Source organism: Mus musculus, chromosome 8 (genome assembly GCF_000001635.26).
Source record: "Mus musculus strain C57BL/6J chromosome 8, GRCm38.p6 C57BL/6J".
NCBI lineage: Eukaryota > Metazoa > Chordata > Mammalia > Rodentia > Muridae > Mus > Mus musculus.
In genome coordinates this window covers 115,712,115-115,738,561 of record NC_000074.6, presented here as the reverse complement: position 1 = coordinate 115,738,561, position 26,447 = coordinate 115,712,115, and the positions used below count along the sequence as shown (strand labels likewise).

At 45.0% G+C, this 26,447-nt stretch overlaps 2 long non-coding RNA genes across 3 annotated transcripts; one reads left to right on the top strand and one right to left on the bottom strand.

Moving 5' to 3' along the window:
* Positions 1 to 8,553: 8,553 nt before the first annotated feature.
* Positions 8,554 to 22,640, bottom strand: Gm30712 (predicted gene, 30712). Of its 2 annotated transcripts, none has more exons than NR_168616.1 (5): positions 20,962 to 22,640; positions 18,308 to 18,469; positions 14,733 to 17,068; positions 9,750 to 9,947; positions 8,554 to 8,683 (listed from the first exon to the last, which is right to left on the bottom strand). It is a non-coding gene; the product is annotated as a predicted gene, 30712 (long non-coding RNA). The 2 variants fall into 2 exon arrangements; NR_168617.1 differs by having other exon boundaries at positions 18,308 to 18,382.
* On the top strand, positions 19,105 to 26,191 carry Gm51552. Its single transcript, XR_003947462.1, has 3 exons — positions 19,105 to 19,361; positions 25,108 to 25,258; positions 25,895 to 26,191. It is a non-coding gene; the product is annotated as a predicted gene, 51552 (long non-coding RNA).
* The last annotated feature ends 256 nt before the right edge of the window (positions 26,192 to 26,447 follow it).

Genomic DNA, 26,447 nt, shown 5'->3' with positions numbered 1-26,447 from the left:
TCCAAAAAGTGCTCACTGATGTCTATCAACAACTTCCCAGACACTGGCACACACACACACACACACACACACACACACACACACATATATATTTGAACAACCGATTTCCAATCCAGGAATACAAAGAGAAACACTTCCATCTGAGCAATCTTCAATGTTTTTTTTCTTGGCCAAGCGACACTGTGATAATAGATCCAGAAATTAAAATAGGAAAGTAAGTGGATAGAGAGCACCTGGTGCTTGAGTTACCCTGGGTGGAATAAATCAGCGAACAATCCCTGTTGGTAGCCCCAGTGTCCTTGATGAAGACCTTAAAATCTCAGCCAGCCTGGCTCCCATCATGCTTTGAGACAGGTCAGAAGAAACCTGAGGGCCTCCAGAAGCCACCTTTGTGGTTGTTACCTTAGTGTCTTCTACTACCTCCCAAGTAGCATTACCTCTAGTGGAAATCAAGGGAGGTTTTATTTTTTATTATTTTTTTTTGTTTATGAAATATCCCTTCTCTGGACTAGCAACAAGGGAAGGAAGAGATGGCTCAACTCTTAAGAGCCTTCACAGAGGACCCAGGTTCAGTTTCCCCCACCCACATCAGACAATTCACAACCACTTCTAACTCTAGTTTCAGGGGATCTTCTGGTATTCACGGGTACCATACACACATGCACACATGCATGTGCATACATACTTTAAAAAAAAAAACGCTTCAAATTATCAGTGGGTCATAAAGGAAGCTGCCAACAATGCCATGCTGTAAGGGACGCAAAGGGAAAAAAGGTTTCAGGTATTTTTAAAGGCAGAATTTTGTGATTTTTTTTTTACCCATTGTTAGTGGGAAATGAGTTTTGTCATCCTTTATCCATCAAATGTGCTCCCTGACAAAATTTGAGATCTTGGTACAGCGTATAGGACACCAAGGGTATAAGAATATTAGGCCTTGACCCTGACCTCAGACTCTCTCTCTAATATGAGCAACTACAAGACAGGGTTATCAGCATTTAGATGTGAAGTGTGGGGAGCGGGTGTGGCGGCAGTCCCAAAGGCGCCAGAGACTGCAGCTAAGTCATATGACTTGCACCTGACTTCCTCATATAAGCCACAAACATCTTGAGTGCTGCGCAGGTGTACCAGGATACAGGTGAATCCAATTTGGTGGAGATTTGCCCCTGCTGCCCTGATTAGCTGAAGCTGCGTGCCTGGTGAGGTGGCATGGCCTGTTGATCAGTTGAGCGCGCGCAACAAGTGGTGCCGAAACCCGGGAAAAGAAACATCTTCAGGCATGAGGGAAGACCCCCTGCTACAGGGAGGATTCAGAACTGCATCACGGGGAAGGAGTGGTTAATAAAAGTTCCTGTAAAACAGACTGTTGAGAAGGATCCGGCGTGGATTCAGAACTCTTCAGCTGGGGAACGGTACTGATGAAGAGAAAGAAGAAAGATGAAGACTGAATAAACTGCTGTTAGAAGGACTGGTGGTCGTGTCGTTCTTGCTGGTCGAGAGCAGGCGCGACAATTGGTGGCCCGTATGGGGAACCGACTCCCCCACCGAGTTCAGAACTTTCAGCAGTCAGTGGTTGCTGGCAGGGTAAGTTCACGGTGAGTGAAACTTGGGACCCCAGGAGTTTGGGAAGGACCTCGGATAAAATAGAGGTGAGCATAAAGTTGCCAGGAAGTAGGCACAAAGTAACCCAGGAGTTTGGGAAGGACCTCGGATAAAATAGAGGGGAATATAAAGTTGCCAGGAAGCAGGTACAAGGTAACTAAAGGTTCATGGCTTTGGGACAAGTTAAGGTTCCTGGTTTTGGGACAAGTTAAGGTTCCCGGTTTGGGGACAAGTTAAGGAACTATGATAACCTCAGTGTAGTGATCAATAGATCCTCGCTGTGTAGTTATGTTTTTTTCTCCCATTGACCCTTTGTGGGTAGGTCTGATAGTTTTGGTCTTGTTTGTTCTGATATATGGACTCTGTTACTGTTTGAAACTGTGTGTAGAGGCAGTCAAGACAGGTCAGAAAATCCTTATAGAGCAACAAGAAAGTATGTCAGAAGAGGAAAAGGGCTTAAAAAGAAAAAAGAAAAAGAAAGGAGACACAGTGTTATCAGGTGGACAGAAAGGACAAAATAAAAGAGCTGAGGTGGAGGAGGAAGGCGAATTAGCTTTTGTGCCGCCTCCCTATGCCTCCTCAGCAGCCACCTGTAGGTGGACCTTCTGTCCGGAGATTTGGAGAGGATCGACAGGATCAGGTGTTGACGTGGGCGAGAGGGTCTGTTTGTGTGTTTCCACAGGACCAGACGGAACCTCTTTGGGTGCAGGAGAGATTGGTGAGACGCTACAAGAATGAGGCTCCTGATCCAGTTGCCCCCGTGGATGTGGTGGATGGTCCCACAAGCACAAACAATGGAGCCGAGATGAGAGATCCTTTCGGTATTCCAGAAGCCGATACCAGCTCAACATGACATTCAAATTTTTCCACGCTTTTTGATCCCTGAATTCCCCTTAAAGAGATAGCCCCTCTGGCTATCTATCCCTTGCTTCAGAGAAGATGAGCGGGGATGAGAGCCCTGGGATGTATGCTTGTTATAGTGTGTGTGTTTTTTGTGTTTGGCACATGTGTTAGATGCAGAGTGTGCGGCCCGCACTTTCGCCATGGTAGCATAGGCTTTTGCTGCAGTGGAGGCGGGACAATCTCCTCAGATTCGGTTTGCTGCTCTAAAAGAAATTATGCTGCGTTATGCCATGGGTTGCGAGGCTAAGCACTGCACAGAGGATAGCTTGCTGTTGGCATCCTGTGGAAGGCACGTCTGATTGCATGAAGGTTCAGTGTCCTAGTTCCCTTCCCCCAGGAAAAACGACACGGGAGCTGGCCAAGACCTCTCTGGGTGATGAGCCTAAGGGATGGTTTTGTGTAGGGCCCCTATGCTTGCACACTGGGGATCAGACCTCTACCTTCACCCATGAGGCTTGCTTGCAGCAATTAAGATCTGGCCATAGGTTAATTAACATCCTGGCCTTTTGATGCACCTGCTGCAAGCAAAACACAATCTCCCCAGGTGTGGCTTGGCATGATAGAGAGGTAGTCAGTGATAAGACTCCCTGGGCATGTCACCAACCTAAGACAGGGATCAAACCAATGCTGTTTGTCACCCAAGGACGGGTAAGGGACATGGCTGCGGGGGGCTATCTACAGACATTCTCTCTGCCAAAAAAGAAAAAAGGGGGAATTGTGGGGAGCGGGTGTGGCGGCAGTCCCAAAGGCGCCAGAGACTGCAGCTAAGTCATATGACTTGCACCTGACTTCCTCATATAAGCCACAAACATCTTGAGTGCTGCGCAGGTGTACCAGGATACAGGTGAATCCAATTTGGTGGAGATTTGCCCCTGCTGCCCTGATTAGCTGAAGCTGCGTGCCTGGTGAGGTGGCATGGCCTGCTGTGCGTGGATGGGAACTGAGAGTATAAAAGAGTGAGAGGCCCGGGTTAGAGGAGGATTATTATTCAAGAGAGGATTACTATTAGTGGGGAGATATAAACAGGGGAGATATAAAAACAAGGGAGATATAAACAGGGGAGATATAAAAACAAGGGAGATATAAAAACAAGGGAGATATAAACAGGGGAGATATAAACAAGGGAGATATAAACAAGAAGAAACAGGACTGAATAAACGTGTGCAGAAGGATCCTGTAGCAGCGTCGTTCTTCCTGGCCTGTTGAGTGCGCGCAACAGTGAAGAGTCAAAGGAGATGGAGGGACAAGGAGAGTGAACATGTCTAAGGTACTCTGCATGAGAGGGAAGAGTCATAGAAATTCCCCCAAGGACATGAGAGTTGATCAGAGTTTTGAGAGCCAATGAGATCTAGCAGAAAGACAAAGAGGGAGACTACATATGTTAATGTCCAGATGTTGAGTAAAGTAAGGTGCTTTCTGGAACCTGTAAGCATGAGTGGGTAGCCCTGGAGTCATGAGACACAGACTGGAAGTGAGGTATGTAGAGACCACAGTTGCGTTGGCATGACCTGAGCCAATGGATGAACATCTCTCGCCCATGTGAGTGACAGAGACTTTACACTGAGGATGAAGGGAGGCTGCAGGCTTTAAGGTGGACTGAATCACACTCAGGTGTCTATTTTGTAGATTGCTATATATTGGTTTACTTTATGCCATGTATGATGTGGGGAAGGTACACACATTCAAAGGCTCACATATAGAGGTCAGAGGGCAATTCTCCCCTTCCCCCTTTATGTGGATGCTGGAGGTGGAGCTCTGGTTGCCAGGTCTGCACAACAAGTGCTTTTACCTGCTCAGCCATTTCCCCTATCACTTCATATTTTAATTTTTAAAAAAAAAATAACACCAAGAAATACAGGGGGTAAAGGGAAATTTGGAAGGACGGGATATGAACAAAGGCAACACCGCTACGTCAGAGACTTAAAGGAAGCAGAAGTGGGGCAAAGATCTAGTCTAGACCTCAAAACAGCATCAGAAGACTCCAAGGCAGGACGACGAGGACCTTTCAGTCAGTGTTTCAATCTGCCTGAACAAGTTATGAAGTACTTGCTCCATATTGTGCCAGGCTCTTGGGAAGGAAAGGAGGAAAGATAAGCAAGATGACGTGTCCTTCCTTCTGTAGCTACCGTTCTCACAGCAAAACACCAAGACTAATAAGTCTCTTCTGCAGAGAACCATGGTATACTGTCTGCTGCTGTTCCTGTTATGTGTCTCCCTTCCTTCCTTCCTTCCTTCCTTCCTTCCTTCCTTCCTTCCTTCGTTTCTTTCCCCCTTACTTCCTTTTTTCCTCTCTGCTTTTTTCTATTAAATCATCCCTTCAAATACTACTACTACTACTACTAATAATAATAATAATTATTATTATTATTATTATTATAAAATCAATCATGGCACTTAGCCTGTAGGTTATACACAAACACTCATGGGGTTGTTTGGCCAAGCAGGACTTGAGAAAACATGCTGAGATAAAGCAGAGAGCACATGCAAAGCTCTGGGGTAGGGAAGAACATGGATAGGCACGAGACTATGAGACTATGAGAAAGCTGAGCCACGGCCGAAGCACGGACAGCCACACCGTGGATCAGTGTCAGGCACCGGGTTGGCAATCAATGTAAGGACGCTCAGTCTTAATATATACATATGTGGAATTGTCAAAAGACAGACGTGATTAAACTAACACAATTAAACGATGTTTACCGGGGCCAGTGGGACGGCTCAGCTAGTGAAGATGCCTGCTACAAAGGTGAGGACTATAGCACCATCCTCCAGACTAACATGGTAGAGGAGAGAATCAAACTCCTGCAAGCTGTCCTCTGAACCGCTGAAGTGGCACATGTGCGCATGTGCGCGTGACTAATTAAATAAGATGCAATACAAAAATATCTTGTGTATAATATCCACCCTGTTAAAACAGGGTCTGTTAAAGAGAGTGGGGAAGGAAAGGAAGTGGCAGGAGAGAGAGAAAAAAAATCTAGGACTACAGGAGAAAGAAAAGACAGAAACCCCAACCATTCTAACTTACTCTGGATCCCCTCAGAGACTTAACAGTGATGGGGTGTCCCATGCCTAGAGTACTCAGAACCGCACTGATCAATTAGAGGCTGTTCAGTTAAGGTCAATAGGTAGCATAAATGCATGCACCCTGTGTAGATGATTCTAAAAGAACTGTAGAACAAACAGAGTGCTTGTAAATGCAAGAAGAAAAGAAGAGATGAAGGGAGGGAGGGAGGGAGGAAGGGAGGGAGGGAGGGAGGGAGGGAGGGAGGGAGGGAGGGAGGGAGGGAGGGAGAAATGGACTGGGGGGGGGGGGGAGAAAGGAAAGAAGGAAGGGCCGTGCTCTGAGTTTGGCAGACACAGAAAATCACCCAGGAACCTCTCGAACAGCGTGAAGACATTCTGCCACGAATCCCCCCCAGCCCCACAGTGTGAAGTTTTAATTAATACAGCTATTAAATAAGGTTTTGTCCCACAGTGTGAGAGCGCCTAGGGTGAGCCTGGCTGCTCAGCTCTGGAAAGCAGCCAGCACCACAGCCCCAGGAACTCTTAGTGCCAGCAAGACCCAAAGTTGTCCAAAAATCTCTGTCTCTAAGCACTTTCACCTGGAAACTTCAGCTTGCTCTTGGGATCTTTATGTTTTCCCCCATGCGGGCTTCCTCTGGCAAAGCCCTCAGCTTCCGGTCCCCCAATGGTTTCGAGAGGCAGAGAGATGCTGGCTAGTGGTTCCGTTTTTTAAATGCTGCTGTGTTTATGATCTTTGCACTTACCTGAACACCATCAGACCATTAGAACAGCAGCCCTGTACCCTGTGGTGTAACCCAGGAAGATGGCCCCTGGGGTCTGATGGATATAGAAATGGCTTGCTGATTCACAGGCTCCTGCTTCCAGGCTGCCTCTAAAGGGTTTTGATAAGTTTCTTTGAGTTTTAATTAAAATTTTAATATGCATCGTGGAAATTTATTGATCCTGTGGTGGTGGGGTCTTGCATTTTGAATGTTTTTAGCCAACTGTATTTTTATGGGAGTTCCCGATGGGAGTTCTAATCTCACCTCCCAAGTAGGAACAGCTCTGCAGGATCCCCACAGCGCCCCAGATCAGGAGGGGACCTGCCTTGGAGCAACTGGGCTTGTTTCTACATCTCAGAATTGGTCCTAAGGCTGACCACGGAGGAAGATACAAAATGTTGAAATTTGCACAAAATTCTTAAAATTACGCTCCATTTGTCATGTCTCTCTCTGTGAAAACCCTTTCTCCTTTCTGTTACCATGGCTACCTAGGGGTCTAACTCTGAGGAAGGATATGCTAAACAACTGGAAAGTTTCTGTTAGGACAAATATCTTACAAGGGCTGAGATTATGTAACTGAATGGAGATACTGGGGATTGCACTGGGTTGGTGCTTATGGAAGAAAGTTCTAGAAAAATGAAGAATTCCAGTTAATTAAATACTCTTGTTAACTTAGTCATAAAACCCTTTAGATTCCAAATCTATTGATAAGTAAGATTCTTCCCAATAACGTATAGGTCATTTCCTGCCTTGTTAAAAGGGAATTGAAGAAAGTCTTTTCTGGTAAACATGAGCTGAAAAATGTCCTTGGCTACTCTGAGAACTATTGTCCGTTGAACAAGACAATAGCTATAGGGCTATAGTTCTCAGCTGAACAGTTTTATCTCTCTGAGGACCTCTGTACACATCTGGTCACATTTTGGTTTGTTATAACCTGGGGAGTAAGGGAGGATGCTGTGGGGTGAGGAGCAGAGGTGTTGTTCACTTCCCTTTTGGGAGCAAATGGCTATTTAATCTAAACACTAATACCACTGCAAGGAACCCAGAGGTAGAAGAGGTCTGCACCAAAGGGTCAGGTATTAGATTGCCAGTTGTATCAATTACTTTCCTCAATAGGCGTAAAATGTACTACAAAAGCAACTTAAAAAAGGAAGAACCCTTGAGCTCATGGTATTTAAAGGTAGACAGTCCACCGCAGTGGACAGGGTATGGGGGTGGGAGCACAAGGCAGCTGGCCATATTGCATCCATAGTTAAGAAGCAGAAAGACACAAATATTCATCCCATGGAATGATGCTGCCCACATTCCTAATGAGTAGTTCATTCTTCAATTAAACCCTTCTGGAAACTCCCTCACAGACACACCATAGGATACTCCTGTCAAGCTGAGATCGACATGAACTGTCACACCAGCTGAAAGGAGGGAGTAAAACAGGAAACTCTCTGCTGTGGAAACCTGGTAAGGGCTCTGCCACCAACTAATTGTGTGACCTTGAGACACAAGCTCACATGCTAATGCAATGGGTTTGGCTCACACATGAATTCATTCACCCAGGTTCCAACTTTGGTAGAGTGAAAAGGAGTGTGTGATATTCTGCACCAGGAAAGAGGTGGTGTTCTAGGGAGACCAAGATCACCCACAAGCAGGGGGCTTCTGGATCCTCATAGAGAGCTAGGCCTTTACTCTAGGGAGTTAATGGCTGCACACAGTGAAAACTGTGGACCAGTTTGGGCTTCAACACCAGCTTTCTCAGTATACCATCCTTCTCCTTGCCCACCAAATAGCTTCTCAGTGTAATTGTTGGAAGAGAAACTTTGCTTCTTCCTTTCCATCAAGGTGAGAAAATTCAACCAGAAGAGAGTAAGGGCAGAAAAGAAAGCAATTAAGAGGCATTATGTGGCTCTAGGAGAAAATAGCGACCTTATGTCATCCCTTTAGTGACTGAACTAACTGTGCCTTATACTGTGACCCAGTGATTCTACTAGTAGATTTATATCCAAGAGAAAGGAAAATGCAGCCACCCAAAAGTTCATCCATGAATGCTCTCCACAGCACAGCTCACAGTAGCCAAAGCGTAGATGTAACCTACAGGTCCCCCAAGAAACAAACAGTCAGATTAGCGGTATAGTTCAGTGGCACAACAGAGATAGGGCTTCTATGAGGCCCTGAGTTCAATTTCCAGTACCCCCAAAATGAGAGGAATAGACAAGATGAGCTGTATATTAGCTACTTTTCAGTTGCTCTGATAAAATGCCAAGGCTGAAGCAACTTAGACATAAAAAAATCATTTATTTTGTCTTATGGTGCCAGCAGGTTTGAGTTTGTAATGACAGAAGCAGCATGGCAGAAAGCAGTAGATGCGGTGGCTGGAACTGGTGGCCAAGAGCTCCCAGCCTCAACTGCAAATACAAAGCAGAGAGTTAACTAGACATGACTTGAAGGTTTAAACTCTTAAAACTCACCCCCCCACCCCCAGTGACAACGCTGTCTCCAGCAAAGCCACACTTCCTAAACCTCCCCAAAGAGTATCACCATCTGGAGACCAAGGGTTCAAATGTCCAAAAGTAACAGGGGCCATTGAAGCACCAGCGGGTACATAGAGAGAGTAGACTACTATTAGCCCTAAGAAAGAATCAAGACCTGGGTTAAGTCTCCAAGACACAGCAGAGAGAGGCCAGTCTCACAACGATGTGTGTTTGGGGTGTGTTGGGGAATTTCACTTCCCTGCATCTACAACAAAAGTTAATTGGTGGGCACCCAGGAACCACCAATACCAGTCAGTACGGAGGGGGACCTCAGTGAGAAGAATGAGATTGCTCCACACTGGCACAGAGGTTGTGTGCTTCTCACTCTTTTGAATGTCTTAATGAACCGCAGAATTAGACCTTTCAAATGGGTGTGTTCTATTACTGGCACCTGACCTACATGTCAATAAGGATGTCTTTTTCCTGTGGTCTGTACACAGATGTGTGTGATAAGTGTGTGTGTGTGGGGGGGGGGTGTACTCCCTCTTGTACTTGTAACAAGGCCAGAAAGCACCAGTTATCCTGCTGTATCACTCTCCCCCATGTTCCTTAAGATGGGGTCTCTCACTGATATTTGGAAAGCCTCAGTGAGTCCTCTATCCAACCCCAAGTGGTTTGCACCACCACACTTAGTTTGCCATGTGAGCGCTGGGGATTTGAACTTAGGACTTCCTACTTGTGTCACAAGAACTCTTAGTCTTGGAACCATCTCCTAGCCCCAGAGCTATCTTTTTAAGGAAACATAGAGGGGGGCAGTGATAAAGGCATCTGATTTGACTTTGCCTTGACAGGTCTTTTCTTGAGTCACTATCCTCCATGACAATTTGCTTGAAATTGAAAGAGAAATAAAATTTGGAAGATGATATTTCTTTGTGAGATATATTTAAACCTGTTTCTTTTTGTTTAAACTTTCCAGTCCTCTTGGCTATGAAACTGTTACCTTTGACTCCAAAGATATTGACAAAACAGGCAGGCTTGGGTCCACGAAGTCTTGGTTTCTTGTGGAAAGGGTGTGGTGTGTCTTGTGGCAACTGGCTTCCACAGACAGTCCTCAGTGTATAGAGAGAAGTGCTCTGTTTCCTTTACTTAGAAACTTATCTAGCCTCTCCATCCACATAAGTGTGACTTCTGGTAAAATCTGAAATGAAGAGAACATTCTTTTGTGCTGATGAAAAATGAAAATAGAAAAAGAAATGAAGAAAGACCCAGAGACACGTAATTCATCATGAGGAGATGTCAAGTTTTCCTGTGTCATCTTTTGAGGGGAGGAGAGAGTTTAATCTGGTTTACATTATAGTGAGGGAGAGGGAACACGCTTTGGTTCTCATAGGAGACTTCAGGGCTGGAGCAGGAATTCATCAATCCTCCTCCATGGATCTTGAGACAAAGAAGGTTCCCTAAGACCCAGAAACTATCCATAGTACATACCCCATATCCTCTGCAGGGTCTTGTTTCCCCAATCATTGACTTCATTCATTCATCCAATTACTCATTCATGGATTTATCCATCCATCCATCCACCCATTTATCTGTCTGTCCATCCATCCATATATACTCATTAACCCATTCATTCATTCATTCATTCATCATTCATCGTTCATCATTCATTCACTTAGTACACTCTTTGCTATTGTACCCTTATTGGAAAAAGGAGTTAAGACACCGCTCATGCCCTCGAAGAACTCATGGATCTACGGAGAGACAGATGATGGTTATTAATTAATTCTGTAAAGGAACAATGAGAATTGACAGGGAGCACGGATTAGGAAGAAAAGGCTGAAGGGATTTAAAGGAGACTGGTGAATTAGAATGTTCTCGGCTTTGAGTAAGAGACGGTCCGTGGAGCTTGCACAAGGAAGTTTTTTACCTTATTCAGTGGTCGGCTGTAGATAAAGGTGAAAGAGTGACTTCAGATTTGATGCCCTAATTAGGTTCTATCTTCAGTCACCAGTTGCTTCTATTACCGCCCCCCTTGTTTGTGTGTGTGTGTGTGTGTGTGTGTGTGTGTGTGTAGACAAAGTTTTGTATTTGGTTCAGTCCTTCCACCACATGGAGCCAGAAAACTGAAGTCAGGTTGTTTGGTTTGGCAAGGAGCACCTTTACCCACTGAACCATCTCACCAGCCCTGTCACTCTCTCCTTCCATCACCATTGACTTATCTTCCTTCTCTTGCTTTATAGTGAAAGGTTGCAAGGTAGCTGCATGACAGCAATGCATGAAGCAAACTGCACTTACCAGGCTGCAGGGCCTGGAACTGTACCTAAGACAGACACAGGAGGAGAGTTCAGGGAAGTACATGGCAGGAAAGGGAAGGACTTCCTTCATCTTCCAACATCATTAGGTCTGCACAAGCCCGATGCGATGGCACTCACCTTCAATACAGGCGTTGGGAGGCAGAAACAGGTTATCTCTGTGGCTTAGAGGCCAGCCTAATCTACGAGTGTTCCAGGGGGAGCCTACATAGTGAGACCCTGTCACAAAAACAACACAAAGTCCACAGAAGAACTGACCTGGAGTTAACCTGGTTTTTACAGTGTTGAGGTTAGGCCTCATATCCCACCATGCAAAAAAATTAAAAATAAAAAACTTTAAAAGTGGTTTTGGGCAGATCTGGGCTCCCAACCAGATATAGTCACTGGCCTTGGCTTCCCAGCAGGCACACCAGTGAGGAGGCAAGTTTTGTTTATGAAACCTGTACTACCGCCCTCACACAGCACAGTCATTTTGAATCCTCAGTGTGGGTGGATGCTCACCACAAGTTGGTGTGAGCCCCAGGTTTTTCACCCAGGTAGTACTCCCTTGCACACCCACCCCTTAGAGATCAGCATGTATACACCTTCCGCAGGATCTTTGTGTCCTCTACCTGAGGAAGTAGCTCATTATGGTTCTCAATCGTGGGGGTTTGTTTTTTGTTTGTTTGTTTGTTTGTTTTTTAGTGTGACTTTTGCCTTCCAGCTCAGGAAAATGTACAGTGAATGTCATCAGAGAAGAACTCAGAACTATGGTGACCTTCATCATCCCAGGTTGCCACCCAACTTCCTGGCTGCTGGCTAGAGATCGCAGAAGGAGCTGGCTGTCAAGACATCTCATGTGAAAACTGAACAAATTTAATACTGAGGTTACTGAGAGAAAGTAAAGTGTGACACCCTATAGAATCTGTGGTGTCGACTCACATCTTCACTGAGTAAGCTTTCCCTTTAAGCTTCAACTTCAACCCAATTAGGGCTCGGCTAATTAGTTTTGTGCACTGCACAACACTTGGGGGGAAAGGTCATTCTGGTATATAATTTTCTCTCCCTTTCAAAGCCACAAACCTGCCTCACAGGGACAAGGTTTTAACTTCCGCTTCTCAGCAGCAAAACAAGCTGAGTCACATGTTTCTATGAATTCCACCCCCCTAAAACTTCAGATTAATAATAACAGCAGTAGCGTGCATTTGTCCATGGAGCACAGGTGTTGGGGTCTGCACTGGATCTCACCTGTCATAGAACCTCCACAAGATATAAGCAGCCCATATCATACCAAAGCAAGCTATGTTTCACAGTGGCTAAGAATGGGCAGGGAGCATTCATATGATGGGAGAGAATACAGAGATAATAGAAGAAAGAATAAGAGGCCATGCAGGTGGTTGGGAGAGAATATAGACCCATCATTAGGAGACCTTGAACCTTGACTTTAACCATGCCTTGGACAACAATTTTTCCTTTCTAGAAGTTTCAAGGCATTTAGATGGGAGTCATGCTCTATAATAACAAACTACAGGTGACTATGTGACTGCACTTAAAAGGGCAGCTTCTACCATACACATGTTATTCCTGCAAGAATATTGGAGTTTCTCAAGATGGAAGTAGGGAGCGATTCAGCATTGCTTGTTTTGAAGGACACCCTATGCCAGAAATTATAGGAAGCATTGTCACGCTTTCTCATGAAAACAGTTTTTTTTTGGGGGGGGGAGGGGAAGTAAATGAACAGGCTGATGGTAGTCTTCTAGTTGACAATGTTTTGTGCCCATTCAAGAAAAAGTTGGCAATTGTATGATGAGTAGGAAAAGCCTAGAGAGCTGGAAGGGTTCTTTCTGAAAGTCCCTGGGTATCGATTTTGTTCTCTTTGGTTTGGGATGGTTTTCTTTGTTTGTTTGCTTTTTGATTTTGAGTCTCTGACTAACCTCAAAGTCGCTGTATAGCCAAAGTTATCCTTGAACCCATTCCCAATCCTCCTACCCTTGCCTTCCATGGGCTAGGATTATAGGCACGCATCATCATTCCTGGCTTGCCTGAGCACTGGATCCATCACATAGATTGGTGGATAAATCTACAATATTGAAAGATCAGTTAAATCAAGATAGAAACACTGCTTTTCCCAAGCTGTGTGGAGCCTGAGGGCTGAATGTGAACTGGGAACTATTTGACTCTATAATTTATGTAGGGATGCATGCCCTTAGCCAAGGCTTCCCATGGTTCATCTAGTAAATCATGAAACATGGTACAGCACACAGACTCAGCTGTGTCAGGGCCTCATGTACTCATCCCAGTGTCTCCACCTCCTCTCTCTGTCTCAACAAAGTATCAGTTGAGCACAGGGCTTATCCCTGGCTTCATTCTTGCCTGTCCCTACATCCTCCTTACTCTTTCTATAACATCCTGTCCTGTAACATAATAATTTTGTATTAAACCTCTACAGGCAAAAGTTCAGCTACAAAGACACTTGCAGTTAGAAGGGGTCATTGGAAGGGTTCAGGTGACTGGCAGTTGGGATTTCATCCTTAGTAGCTGCAGGAGACCAGAAAGGTGAAAGGATAGGGTCTTCATCAAAAACTCATCTGACAACTGTCTCAGGGAGCGCGCTGTGCACCTGGGCTGGGTTCAGAACACATCTTTATACCTTTATGAGATTGCTCGACTCCACTCAAATTGGCTGGTTCTTATGGAAAGGTAAGAAGCTCAAGGAGATGAGCCAGTGACCTGGACTTCAGTCACTGAGATGTGGGAATCACAGTCAAGCCTTAGAGATGCTCAGAGGGATTCCCAAGAGACTAGACTCTGTAGTCTTTCATAGGTGAGATGGGTCATGACAGTGCATTCAATATGTGGACAATCTGAGTACGCTCAGGGAAACGATGCATATATGTGCTCATATGTACACATACACAAATACACACACACACACACACACACACACACACACACATATATATATGTATATAAATTCTTTATATTCTTTATATAAATTATATATATGGAATATATATATGTGTGTACATGTGTGTATGTGTGTAAGTAAATGTGTGTACATATATAGAGATACATACATAACTACATATCCTATTATAGTTTTACTTTTGGAAAAAAAAAAACAACCAGAAATGTAAAGTGATTTGGGGCATGAAGAAACATATCTATAAGAACTTGACTTTCTGTTCAAAGTTTACAGGTAATATGTTATTTAACAAAGGAAAAAAAATAACACTACAGGAGATGTCACTAAGAAGCCACTCCACATATATTCTAAAGTGTTAGTTCTTATAATCCTAACAAGCTATAACAAGAGGTAACAAGCTGTGTCTGGACAGTATTTCAAAGATGTTCAAAGGCCACTCTCCTCCTAGGGTCATTTTCACCTTCCAGTGGAGTTATGTTGCTGCATTCTGCACATAGTAATGAGTGGCTAGGTGTATGGACAGATGGAAAGAAGAGGGGACAGAAAGACAAAGGACCTGAGAGATAGGTGGGTGAATGGGTGCATCAATAATAGAAATGTATAGAAATGAATAGAAAGATAGACAGAATACCAGGTGGATGGGTTGATGGATGGGTGGATGGATGGATGGATGGATGGATGGATGGATGGATATATGAGCAGATAAAATGGTATAGAGATGAAAGGCTTTTAGTCCTTTCTCCTTGAGACTCTCACAAGGCCTTACCTACAGCATGCTGCCAGTTAGTGAAGATGTGACCCGTGGTCTCAGCAATACACCCAGGTCACTCCTTTGCATGTCTTAGACTTGGAATGAACTCAACATCACCTACACACTTGACTATTGTCTGTTCTTCAAAGTGTTTGGTATCCTGGAGTCTCCCATGTGGTTTTGTGCACTGAGCAGGCACATGTAAGTGCATGTGAGGAGCATTGCCATTCGACACAGTCTCTGCAAAGTCTGTTATCAGTAGGTTGGTACCCAAGAGTCCGGCCTGGAAACTGGGCATGAGAACTTCTTTCCAGGTTCACTGTGAAATGGTCTGGAGAAGAGAAAACATGAGTCTTGCATTGACTGACCCCAATTCCTTGCTCAGCTCTGTCTACATTTCAGACAGGGTGCGTCACTGTCCAAGAGAAGTTAACTTCTCTAAGAGTGGTCTGGTACTGAAGACGCTGGATAAGTCTGTGACTGACAGTTAACCTGAGGACCATCCTCATAGACACATAATAGAGACAGAGTCAGATCCAGATGAAGTAGTACTCCCTGCTGATTGCACACACAATCATGCCTTTCTTGGGGCAGATTTGGGTCCTGCAAACCACTAGAATATTAAGACGATGCATAGCCTTCATTGCCTACCAGGGTCTTTAAAATCTTCTACAATAAGAAAGACTCTATGGTCTGCATCCCCTCAGTGCTTTTGGCTTTCAATGGTTTTCTTCCTTTTGCAGCAATTTTTATCTATAAAAAGTTCTGGATTTCTAACTCCCTTTCCTCTGAGAGAAATCCAATTTATTCCTGATCACATAGGACCCCCTGGGAGCTTGGAGCTGATTTAACTGGAACCAGGGTATAGATATCAGACCTGAGATCCTGCCCCAATCAGTTACAGAGTGCAGGGACAAGTACAGGAGTAAAGGCACACATATGGAGAGAATCAGCAGGAACCAAGATACAGAAATATTCTGTGTCTTGACTGGGGTAGACACTATTTGGTAAAATCATAACACACACACACACACACACTCACACACACACACTCACTCACACATACATATACAGAGAGAGAGAGAGAGAGAGAGAAGCATGCACATGGAACTCATGCAGGATGGGTAGGTGGGTTGAGCAAAGCCGGATTCCTGATTTGTACTATTGTACAGTTGTGATGGAACACACTGGCCTAGGAGAGGCTGGTAAAGGATCCAGATCTCTCTAAGCTATTCTTTATAATGACATGGGGATCTTCACTCCAGCATTTTAAATATTGAGATACATCTGTGTATGGTTAGTCACAAATGCCAAGCCACAGGGTCCACTGAACAGAGTAGAGGTGTGTCAGCTACTTAGCATTAAACAGACAGAGAAGATCTCCCAAGGAGGGACTTCTTTCAGACATAAGTATGAGCCCATCAGCCAGCCAAGGAGGAGGATGGGCTAAGATTTACCAAGCAGTAGCTGGGATCTGTGGGTATCACTTAGAGCAACAATACAAATGTTAATAACAGATGAGAATCAGAGTCCAGTAGCTCCTGATCCCCACCCCATTAATATCTATAGGAAGATACATTCTAAGGACCCTGGTGAGTACCTGTATGCAAACACTAAGATCACTACTTTGGTAACCAATGGCAACTAAATGATTAATTAAGGTAGCACATACTGTGCAGACACACTGAAAGGAACGATGATTCATACTCTAGGTGGGATGAAGTGTGATGTCTCAAGATTTCATTATGCTATTCTCACTAGTGTACAGTTGCAAATATATGTGTGTGTGTATATACACATATATATACACATACATATTAATGTATATATATTTGCAAATACATAGTGTAAATATAGTGTATGCATATATACTGTATGTATATAGTATATATGTATATATGTGTATATGTGATATATATGTGTTAGATAGATAGATAGATAGATAGATAGATAGATAGATAGATAGATAGATATTAGTGTTTCCACCTAGCGTTTATAGACCTTGGACGACTATGAAGGAAGTAAAATCAAAGACAAGGAAAGGCTGATTTATGTGCCTCTTCTCCCTCCACACGTCACTGCTGCAACCACTCTGTGCTGACAATACTCTTTCAGACCTAAAGGAACATCAGCTTTTGTCTGTGACAGCTCCCCTGTTACCTGTCACCCCTCTTTCTTCTATTGATCATTTATTTATGGAAAGAACTAGAACTTATATTTTTGACCATTTTCCAGATTCTTGGTGTGTAGTATTATGAACTCATCTCTCCATCTCCTGCGTCTTCTCCAAGCAGAGGCTTCTTCTTGTTTGCTGGAAACATCCTCCTCACAGCCAAATGCCCCTGATGCTCCTGGAGAGGAGGTACAGATGTTATCACTCGGGGGAAATGTTCTAGGAGTTCAGTTATTCTTTCCGATGACTTTGTATCAAACCCGACTTCCCTGAGAAGCATAAAATGAAACGCATGCAGGTGCGCACGTTCGCGATGGAATTCCAAAGCAAACCAAATGCACAGGCTTGTGCAATATCCATGAAGGACCGGCACTGCAGCTACTTGCAGCTCAGTTTTGGGGAACAGACCTCTCTCTGACAGTAAATTCCAATAAAGTTGGTGGGTGTTGCACTAGTGACTCCACTCTGAGTCACTCCTAAGGACCTGAAATCACCCAAGGATTACACAGCAGGATGGTGGAGAGAGGGAGAGGTCAGCAGGTCTGATTTGATGGGAACCTGATTTCAGAAGCAGTTTTCTAATGACTTTGATGCTTTGGGTAAGGGCTTCCCAATCATGCTGGGCTCCATGATGAGAGACAGGCAAGAAGTGGAGAAATGTAGGGCTACTTATTATCTTGATATTTGTACCTGAGACGTCAGAAGAGAGTAGTGGCTCCATCAATAAGAAAAAAAACCAAAGCGTACCTGTATGTGTGTGTGTTGGTGTGTCTGTCTGTGTGTATGTGTGTCTGTGTGCACATGCATGTTCAGTTTGCCATATCAATGGGTATATGTACACACATGTTTATCTTCTTATGGAGGCTAGAGGCCAACTCTCTCTCGATATCATCCCTCTGGCATCATTCATCTTGTTTCTTGTGATGTGGTCTCTTACTTAGCTAGAACTCACTAAGTTGGCTATCCCGGCTGGCCAGCAAGCTGCAAGAATCTGCCTGTCTCTGCCTGTCTTCAGTACTGGGATTCCAACAGCAGAGAGCCAGATCCAGATATCTACATGGGTTCTGGGGATCGAACTCGAGTCCTTACACTCGCATGGCTAGCATGTTACTAACTGAGCTATCTCCCGTCCTTCTTCCTCTTTGCTCCTAGATGTTCAACCAAACCCTACAGGCAAAACAAAACACTTTTTGTGTTGTGTGTGTGTGTATGTGTGGCACCTTCATCCACTTAGAGATAGTTCTGCAAATTCCTAAAAGATGAAACATTTTTTACAGAGAGGGAGAGGAACTAAAATCTCGCTCATTTCTTCCTTTCCCTTTCTCCCTGTCTGTAAAGTAGACTTCTCTAGACCTCCCCCACCAAGAGCATCCAGGAAGACCATGGCAGTGCCACAGGGCCAGAGTGGCATCCTTACCTATGTTCTACCAGCAATTGAAGTGCCAGGGTTTGGGCTCTTCCTTCCAATGCTCTCCTTGAGTCCTTTGCTTTGCTTTGGAGGCAGAAAGAAACGCAGAAGTTTTACAATAATGTGCTGCCGTTGTGGCAGGAACAAGGCTCTGGGATGAAAGGACTCCTGCTGTGTACATAAAACAAGTCATTTGGTCAGCTGGGTCACCCAGGGACACCTCTCTGGGCCCCATACTGAGATGGCCTGCTTACTACTCACCTGGTCAGGGTAAAACCATGACCTCTTACTGAATTATCTCATAGACTATTACACTATTTACATGAGTCCACACTGCAAACCGTCCCGTCAGGTCATGTCTGACTCTGCATCTACTCTATGCTTTCTCAACTGTCTCCCTTTAAGAGTACGAACTATGCAGCCGTGTCTAGAATCATAACTGCTAACATTTGCTCACCCACGTGATGTCAGAAAAGCCCTCTGATTAAAGAAAAAAAAAAAAACCAAACAGGTAGCGCCTTAGCTTTGTCCTTACTCAAATGGTTATAAGGGAGCAGTATTAATATGACAGCCCAACAAGTTCAAACCAAGGCCAAGGCCTGGGTGAGTGTCAGATACCGGTTGCCTGTTAGTAATGTTTTAATTTGGTGGCGGGTTCCATAGGGTCATTTAGGGTACATTCATTCCTCTGACTCTGTAAGGAAAGCTCAGAGCTCTCCCTGGGACACTGTTCCTCCCCCCTTTCTGAGTCCAAGTCTGAGCCAATCTGGCTGGTCATAGCTCTGCCACGAGGTCAGGCTCGGAGGTGTACCTCTGACCCAACAAATGAGCCAGCCCATTGTCACCCAAACCACAGCTTGGAGGACCTTCACTGCATGCTTCAGATTCCTTACTGGACCCAGCCTTGGAAGACTTAGGGCTAGAGAGGCCCTAGCTATCTTGGTCACGTGGAGTCCTGTACTGGAGCTCACGTGGATGGAGAAGAGCCAGTTCCAGTGATTGCCCAGGGCACACTTCCACAGTCAGGCCCAAGTCCAGCTCTATCCCTGGAGCTTTGGATCACGTGAGTCTTTGGGATCCCCGTTTGACTTGAGCTCATGCAGTCTGAAAGCTGCGTGGCATTGCTTTATACAGAGGGGAGACCCTGAGATTGGAAAGGCACACGGAACACACCTTCAAGGCCACACACCAAATATCACAGTCAGTCACGACTGACCACCACGCTGGGCTGCTTTGCAGAGCTGTGCTGTGCGTGCGGCTCCCAAGAGCATCAGAGCTAGCACCCTTGAGACTGTTGGGATCTTGAGCTGGTAGTTACAGTGTTCACCCTTATCAAATGCATGCCAGACGCTGAGAGCTTTGGGTGCAACACTACCCGTGAGCCATGCTTGAAGGACTGGGCAGAATCTGGGCATGTTGAAATGGGGACAGGCCTGGTATTACTAAATAAGGATTACGAAATGGAGTCTGTGCCTTGAAGCCCCAGGGTTGCAGCTGTGACCCAAAGCTGGGCCCTTGCTGCATCATACAGCTCGCTTACACCCATATGCCTCCCCATATCCTTCCTTCCCTGCATCCAGCCATGCATCCCAGCAAGATGAATCACTTTCTGTCTTGGCTCCTGGACCTGCACATCTCTACCATACTTTCTGCCTCATTCCACCATACAAAGATATAGGCTGTGCAAAAAACAAGATAAGTGCCCTGCTGACTAAGGCATTGGCCAGGTAGACCAGTGAGAGGTGATTGTGAAAATGGACTTGTAGCCGAGTGGCTGGCTTTATCTAAGTATCTATACTTATCTAAGTTGTCTATTCTGGGACATTCCAGTTAGGTTTTTGTTGTTGTTTTGTTTCTTTGTTTGTTTGTTTTCGGGAGGTTGTTGTTTTGTTTTGTTTGCAAGATCAGAGCAGTCATTTAGTGACTCTCACTTGGCAAGTGCCTCTTGAGATGCTTACTGTACAGCAAGAGTTCATAGTGGGTGTATGAAGAGGAAAAGAAGTATATGTGTATATGTATAAAAGAAGTGTCCTGCTTGTTAGGATTCTTGGTGCTCATGAAGGTAAGGAGCTAACAAGGCATCTTGAAGACTCAAAGCCAAGGTAGTCCCTGCATACCTGGCCTGTGTTGGCAAGGATTATTCAAAAGGGCTTGGTAAGTCTGCCTTCATATAGAAACCCTAAGATACAAGGACGGATCTCCAGGAGCCAGTAATTAGGACAGCAGGCAAGAAACACAGAGGGCAAGCAATTGCAGGTGAGTCAGGTCCTACAACTCAGGAGAGAGGAGAGCAAGGGAAGGAGAGAGGGAGGAGGGAGGGAAGGAGGGAGGGAAGGAGGGAGGGAGGGACAGAGAGAGACAGAGAGAAAGACAGAGACAGAGACAGAGAGAGACAGAGAGAGAGAAAGACTTTTTCCAAGATCCAGTGTGCTCTGAAGCCCACACTGAGAACCTGGGTGGCAGAATGCATGCACAGTCCCAGGCACACAGCAAGAGAGCACGTTCTTCTATGCACACCCCACCCAGAAGGCTCAATGCCCAGCACTGGGTACCTCTGTATGCCATACTCATAAGGCCCCTCTCTATCTCTGATTTTGAAGGAAAGGCTGACTCTCAGGATTCCTAGGTAAGGTTCTAATCTCTAGGAAAAACAGGATTCTTACCCATCTTTGGGCAGTGCCAAAGCAAAGCAATCTCCCAGGTCTAAGAAGTAGCTGGCTGGTGATCCACAGGAGTCGGTGAGGGTTTTTTTTGGTTGTCATAGTACCACAGAAGGTTCAGAATGATGTCTGCTTACACCGGCTGCTTCTTAGTGTGGAGATGCAGCAGGTATGGCTCGACCCTTCAGACCCCATCTAGATGGTAAACTCAAAAAGAGCGTCTGACTTAGCTGTCGTCACCTATGAATGCTCCGCCGTGGTTTATCCTGTCTATGAGTGTCCACTTTAGTTACCTGTCTCACATTGAGGTTTGAAGTGTTACAATGGAAACACACTCCAGTATTACCTGGTATAACTCTTAGCCAATCTAGTCATTTTTGTACCCTGAAAGAGAGAAAACTTAGAGGATGCCATTGAGGAGCCTTGCTGGAGGAAGACATTGGACATGAGCACTGATCTTGGAGACAGTCCCCAGGTCAGGTCCCCCTTTCTGTACCCTAGCCTGCCAGAGTACTGTCACGTGACCAGAGCCACCAATCCAGCTTTGTCCCTGCTTCACATCTCCTCGGGATCCAAGGTACTGGGACTTCTCTGAAGAGTCTCTACCATTCTACAGGGCCCCGAAGTCTGCCCCCCAGCTCCCACCAAACTCTCTTTGGCACGAACCAGGTCATAAATAACTCACAAGCTGTTTGCTGCTCTCTCTGAAAGAGGAGGGGAGGCATGAGCCTCAGAGGGAAGGTTTTGCAAAAACTGCACATTTAGGTCCCTTTAAGAGACCAGCAGAGAGACAAGCTGCATTCAAAGGCAGACACATGGCACTCAGAGCTCTTCTGTTCCAGAAAATGCCTTGGAGCCTCCTGCCCTCAAAATTGGCACCAGAAAGAGGCAGGAAAGTTGGTGATCTAAGCAAAAGCAAAACCAGAGAGGAGAGAACTGATCTCCAGTAAGCGTTGTTACCCACACACAGTTCTTCCAAGTTGTTGCTGTTTCTTATTATTCTCAGAGGTCCTGATCTCAGACAACTGCTATGGATTTTGACTAGGAACACACAGGTTAACGCAAACTGTGGGTATTATCTAGTGATCTATGATCCCATAGAAAGCTTTAGCCATGCCATCTAAAACAGAAGTTGTTTTACAACCTACCAGCAAGATACGTGTCGGACATCCAGATGGGACAATTGACTGAAGTCACCACGGTGGGGCTGGGATGGTAGCTTGCCATGCAGGCACGAGGACCTGAGTTTCAGTCCCCAAAACCCACATCTTAAAAGAATTCATCCGCAGTAGTGCATGTTTGTTAGGAAGACAAATAGATTTCTGAGACTCGCTGGCCAGTCAGCTTAGCCCACTTGGCAAGTTCCAAGCCAGTGATAAACCCTACAGGCAATTAGTGGGGCTGAGAGAGATTGGATTCATCTTCTCCAGGTATGTGTCCCGGTTCGGTTTTCCAGTCCCATGCATGCAGTGAGTCCTAAATACATATACCATATATATAGGAACAAGAACATATAGGAACTCGTGTGTGTGTGTGTGTGTGTGTGTGTGTGTGTGTGTGTAAAACAGCAATAATTAAAGAGTAAGCAGCCATACACTTAATAATAGAGGCATGGGGAGAGTTGGAAGGGGCAGAGGGAGGGAGGAAATAAGATAGATACAGTATTCATACATAAAATTCTCCAAAAAAAAAAAAACCATTAAAGAAGAGGAAGGAGGAGGAGAAGAAAGAAGAAGAAGAAGAAGAAGAAGAAGAAGAAGAAGAAGAAGAAGAAGAAGAAGAAGAAGAAGAAGAAGAAGAAGAAGAAAGAAAGAAAGAATCTCTGCCCAAAACAGCAAAGAAATAAAGATGACAGCACTTGAGGACTAGCAGATAAGGTTGCCTTATCGGCTCCACCTGCACAACTACACACCCACACAGAGGCATCTGGGGCAGGTGCATATGTACACACATACACACACACACACACAATTATCAAACAGGCTGTGTTGGTTTAAAATATCCACTGAGGGATAGATACAAACGACCCAACGGATCACATCTGCAGTTACTGATGGATTACGGAGGAGCAGTCTCTCCTGGGAAGCCCAGGACTTTGGCCCTTCAAGTGTTAACACATCAGCAGAGTTAGAAGAACTTCAGAGAATCAACCATTTGTGCAGCCCAGTGGCCCCAGGCTACACCAGACATTCCCTAGGCACAATCACCAGCACAGTATACAAATCTGGTTCAGGCAGGTTAAGTCATTAACAAATAAATGAACATGAATTTCATTTGCAGCTGACTCAAAGCTGGGAAGCAAATTGAAACTAGTCAGCAGCGCAGTTCTCATCCAAAGAGATGAGGACACGCTAGAAAAGGGCTGGAGTGAAGAAGAGAGAGCCTTCTGGGGTCCACTGTTCATTTCTGTCAGAGGGCTTGCCAAGGCTCTGAGCTCACGAAGGTTAAGTAGCATATGGGAGATATGAGAAGCAGCCCGGGACCTGGGCCCATCACTACACATGTGACACAAGTTCCTGGAGTTCTGTGTCTAATGGAGAAGCTTGAGAAATGCTAGTCTGCAGTATAGGAGCTGACTGTGACCAAGGGTGGCTGATTGTCACATTTGCTGTGGAGTGGGAAGATTCCCTGTGCAGTTGGGCTTAAATCCTTAGAGGGCAGAATGATGATCCTGCGACCCTACCCGGAAGTCAGCAACCAGGGAGCATGGCTCTTAGAACCAGATGGACAAACGCTAGCAGTCTGTCTAGAGGAAGCAAAAGGCAGGGAAGGGGTTTTGATAGCCCTATACCCCTGCAGCACGTGAGAACCTTATCAATGCACATAAGCATAGAATATACTCATATACTACTCATATACGCATATACTCATAGACATGAGCCCACAATCAAAACTAATGTATAGCAGGGGGGGGGTCGACCCTAGTACTCAAAGAGAAAAAGACACAAAGCATTTTTAAACATTTTATTTAATATTTGTGTGTGTGTGTGTGTGTGTGTGTGTGTGTGTGTGTGTGTAGGAGCATGCACATGTCACAACTTACCCATGGAGGCCAAAGGAAAATCTTCAGGAGTCAGGTCTTTCTTCCCACAGTGGGTTCTGAATGGAAGTGGGGACTGAATGGAAGTCACCGGGCTTGTTTGCATGGGAATGCTTTTACCCACTGAGCCATCTTGCTGGCCCAACAATCAACATTTTGATTACCTCAGAAACTCTTGGAAAAAAAAAAAAAAGATGGGCAGTATTCAAGGCAAAATTGACAGGAAGTGAGCCCCTCATCACCAGGGACAAACGCGTTGGAATTGTATGGAGACTCTTGTAGGTCCTTGGCACTTTGACTTCTTCCATGGATCCCTCTCAAAAAAAAAAATAATTAAAAAATAATAAAATGTAAAGTAATTTATACCTGCATCTGTTTGGTAGCTGCTACAACCAAAACTAAATCAATATTCCTTTCTTTTCTTCTGGTTTGAAAAGAAACTCGCATGTGCTCTGCCAGCCCGTGAGAGAAATGTTCAATTGGGGATCTCCAAGCACCTTTGCCCCCATATGGGATTTCATTAGAAAATCTCTTCTTTCAAACAGAGAAGCATTCAGGGTCTGCTTTTGAGATTTGCATGGACACATTCTGAAGAGAGTACAAAGAGAGACGTATGTCCATGCCGTGACTCCATTCTGCAAAGCCCAGACTCCTGTACCCTAAATACGATAGAGGCTCATGCCAGAGGATAAGATCCAGGGCCTGGGGTAGAAGTGAAACCTGGCACGTCGTTTATTCAATATCTTATTTCTACTTAAACACTTAGTCAACAAAGAATGAACACCAGAGCTAGGAAATTGCCAGGTAAAATGTGATCTGGTCTATCAATCTGACTTTAGTTATTATTCGGGTAGGCATGAGGAGCGGTCTTTTAGAACAGAGGCCGTGGGGATACCACAGAGTGGCATTCACAGGACAGACAGTACAAGAGAAAGCCCCAGTGCTACACCCATGATGCATCCAGAAACAACACAAAATAGGACTGTCAGGGGCCCCTTGCCACCCTCCCCCCTTCCACACCCCCCCCCCCCACGCCAAACACAATCAGAAACAAGTTCAGTGCATCGAAGTGCGGTTGGTCTATGCTAGGACTGCATTCTTTTCCCTAGGTTGGATGGCTGCTAAATGCTCTGAAACAAAGGGTTACGCATCGTCCTACGGCCAGGTGGGCAGCACTTCATATGGCTGACCCCATCGCCAAGGTGTCCTGAATAACTCACCAAGAAAGGCGCGACCTACATAAAGATTCTTCTCATCAGTGTACGTATTCAATATCCCACCCCCCGGCCCTCCTGTCTCTCATCTCTCTCAGGCTTTTTTTTAAAAAAAATCATGTTTAACTCGAAGACAATAAAAAATCTTTAAAGGACTGATCGCTTTGGAGGCAAATGCCTCCCTTCCCCATATAAGTGAGAATGGGATCAAAAGGGGTGAGAGGGAGGCTAAGCAGCCTCTAATTGAAGGAAGGGGGAAAAAATCTGAGGAGATGGCTATGCCTCCGACAAAAGAAAGGGCAAAGGGAGTCAAGTGTGGAGATCGGTTAATTTCCACGTCAAGAGCAGAGAGCCCAGCTGAGTTTTACATCTCTGCCTACTGCCCGACACCCAAAGAAACCCTTTCATTCCGGTAGTCATTCGTCCCCAAAGCAATTTATTAAATTGAAGCCTCCTCCAGCCAGGCCAAGCCTGAAGTCTGCTGGGTACGGCAAAGGAAGAGAGATGAGCAAAACCTGGGGTGTCATCTCAGAGAACAGCAGAGTTCTCCACAACCCCTTGTGAGCCCCGAAAAGCCACGTGACTGATAGTCTAAGAAGGAAGCCTGGAAAGCCAAAAACACATGAAACAGGAATAAACTAAATCCCCAAACTCTGCCAATGCTATTAACTTGCTTTCCCAGTCCTCCACCCTCCCAGGTAGAAGTCATGAGTGGATTTGTCGGCTGTGACCGGAAGCTACGCTTTCTGTGCGCATCCTCCACTACAAACAACCTTAGGGTTGTTCGAAGAGCCAAAAGCCTTCTGCCATGCTCACACCCTGCTCCCCTCCGTCCCCCAACTGAATGTTACCCTTGGAAGTAAGCCCGCCTGCGAGTCTCATTTGTACAGCCTTTGCTTTCTCTATCTGCGCCAGGAAAAAGAAGATCTGGATTTATTGTACATCTGTTTGTGTTCGGCTTAATAAAAGGAAACCTATATTTTAAGATAAACTTTGTTAGTAATTCATGAAGTGACTATTTATGCTAATCAGGCAGAAATATATTCTCAGGCATAATGCATTACATAAATTTGAATGCAAAATGTTCAATTATGAGGTAAATACAGGTAACGCAAATAATAAATTACCTCTAATAAAAATTATGAAATGCGTGTCTTCAAAGAGAATGGCTCTAGCTTACAACTGTGAATTGCTTAAAGAGAGAAAAATTAATAAAGACTGAATTGCCCTGATGA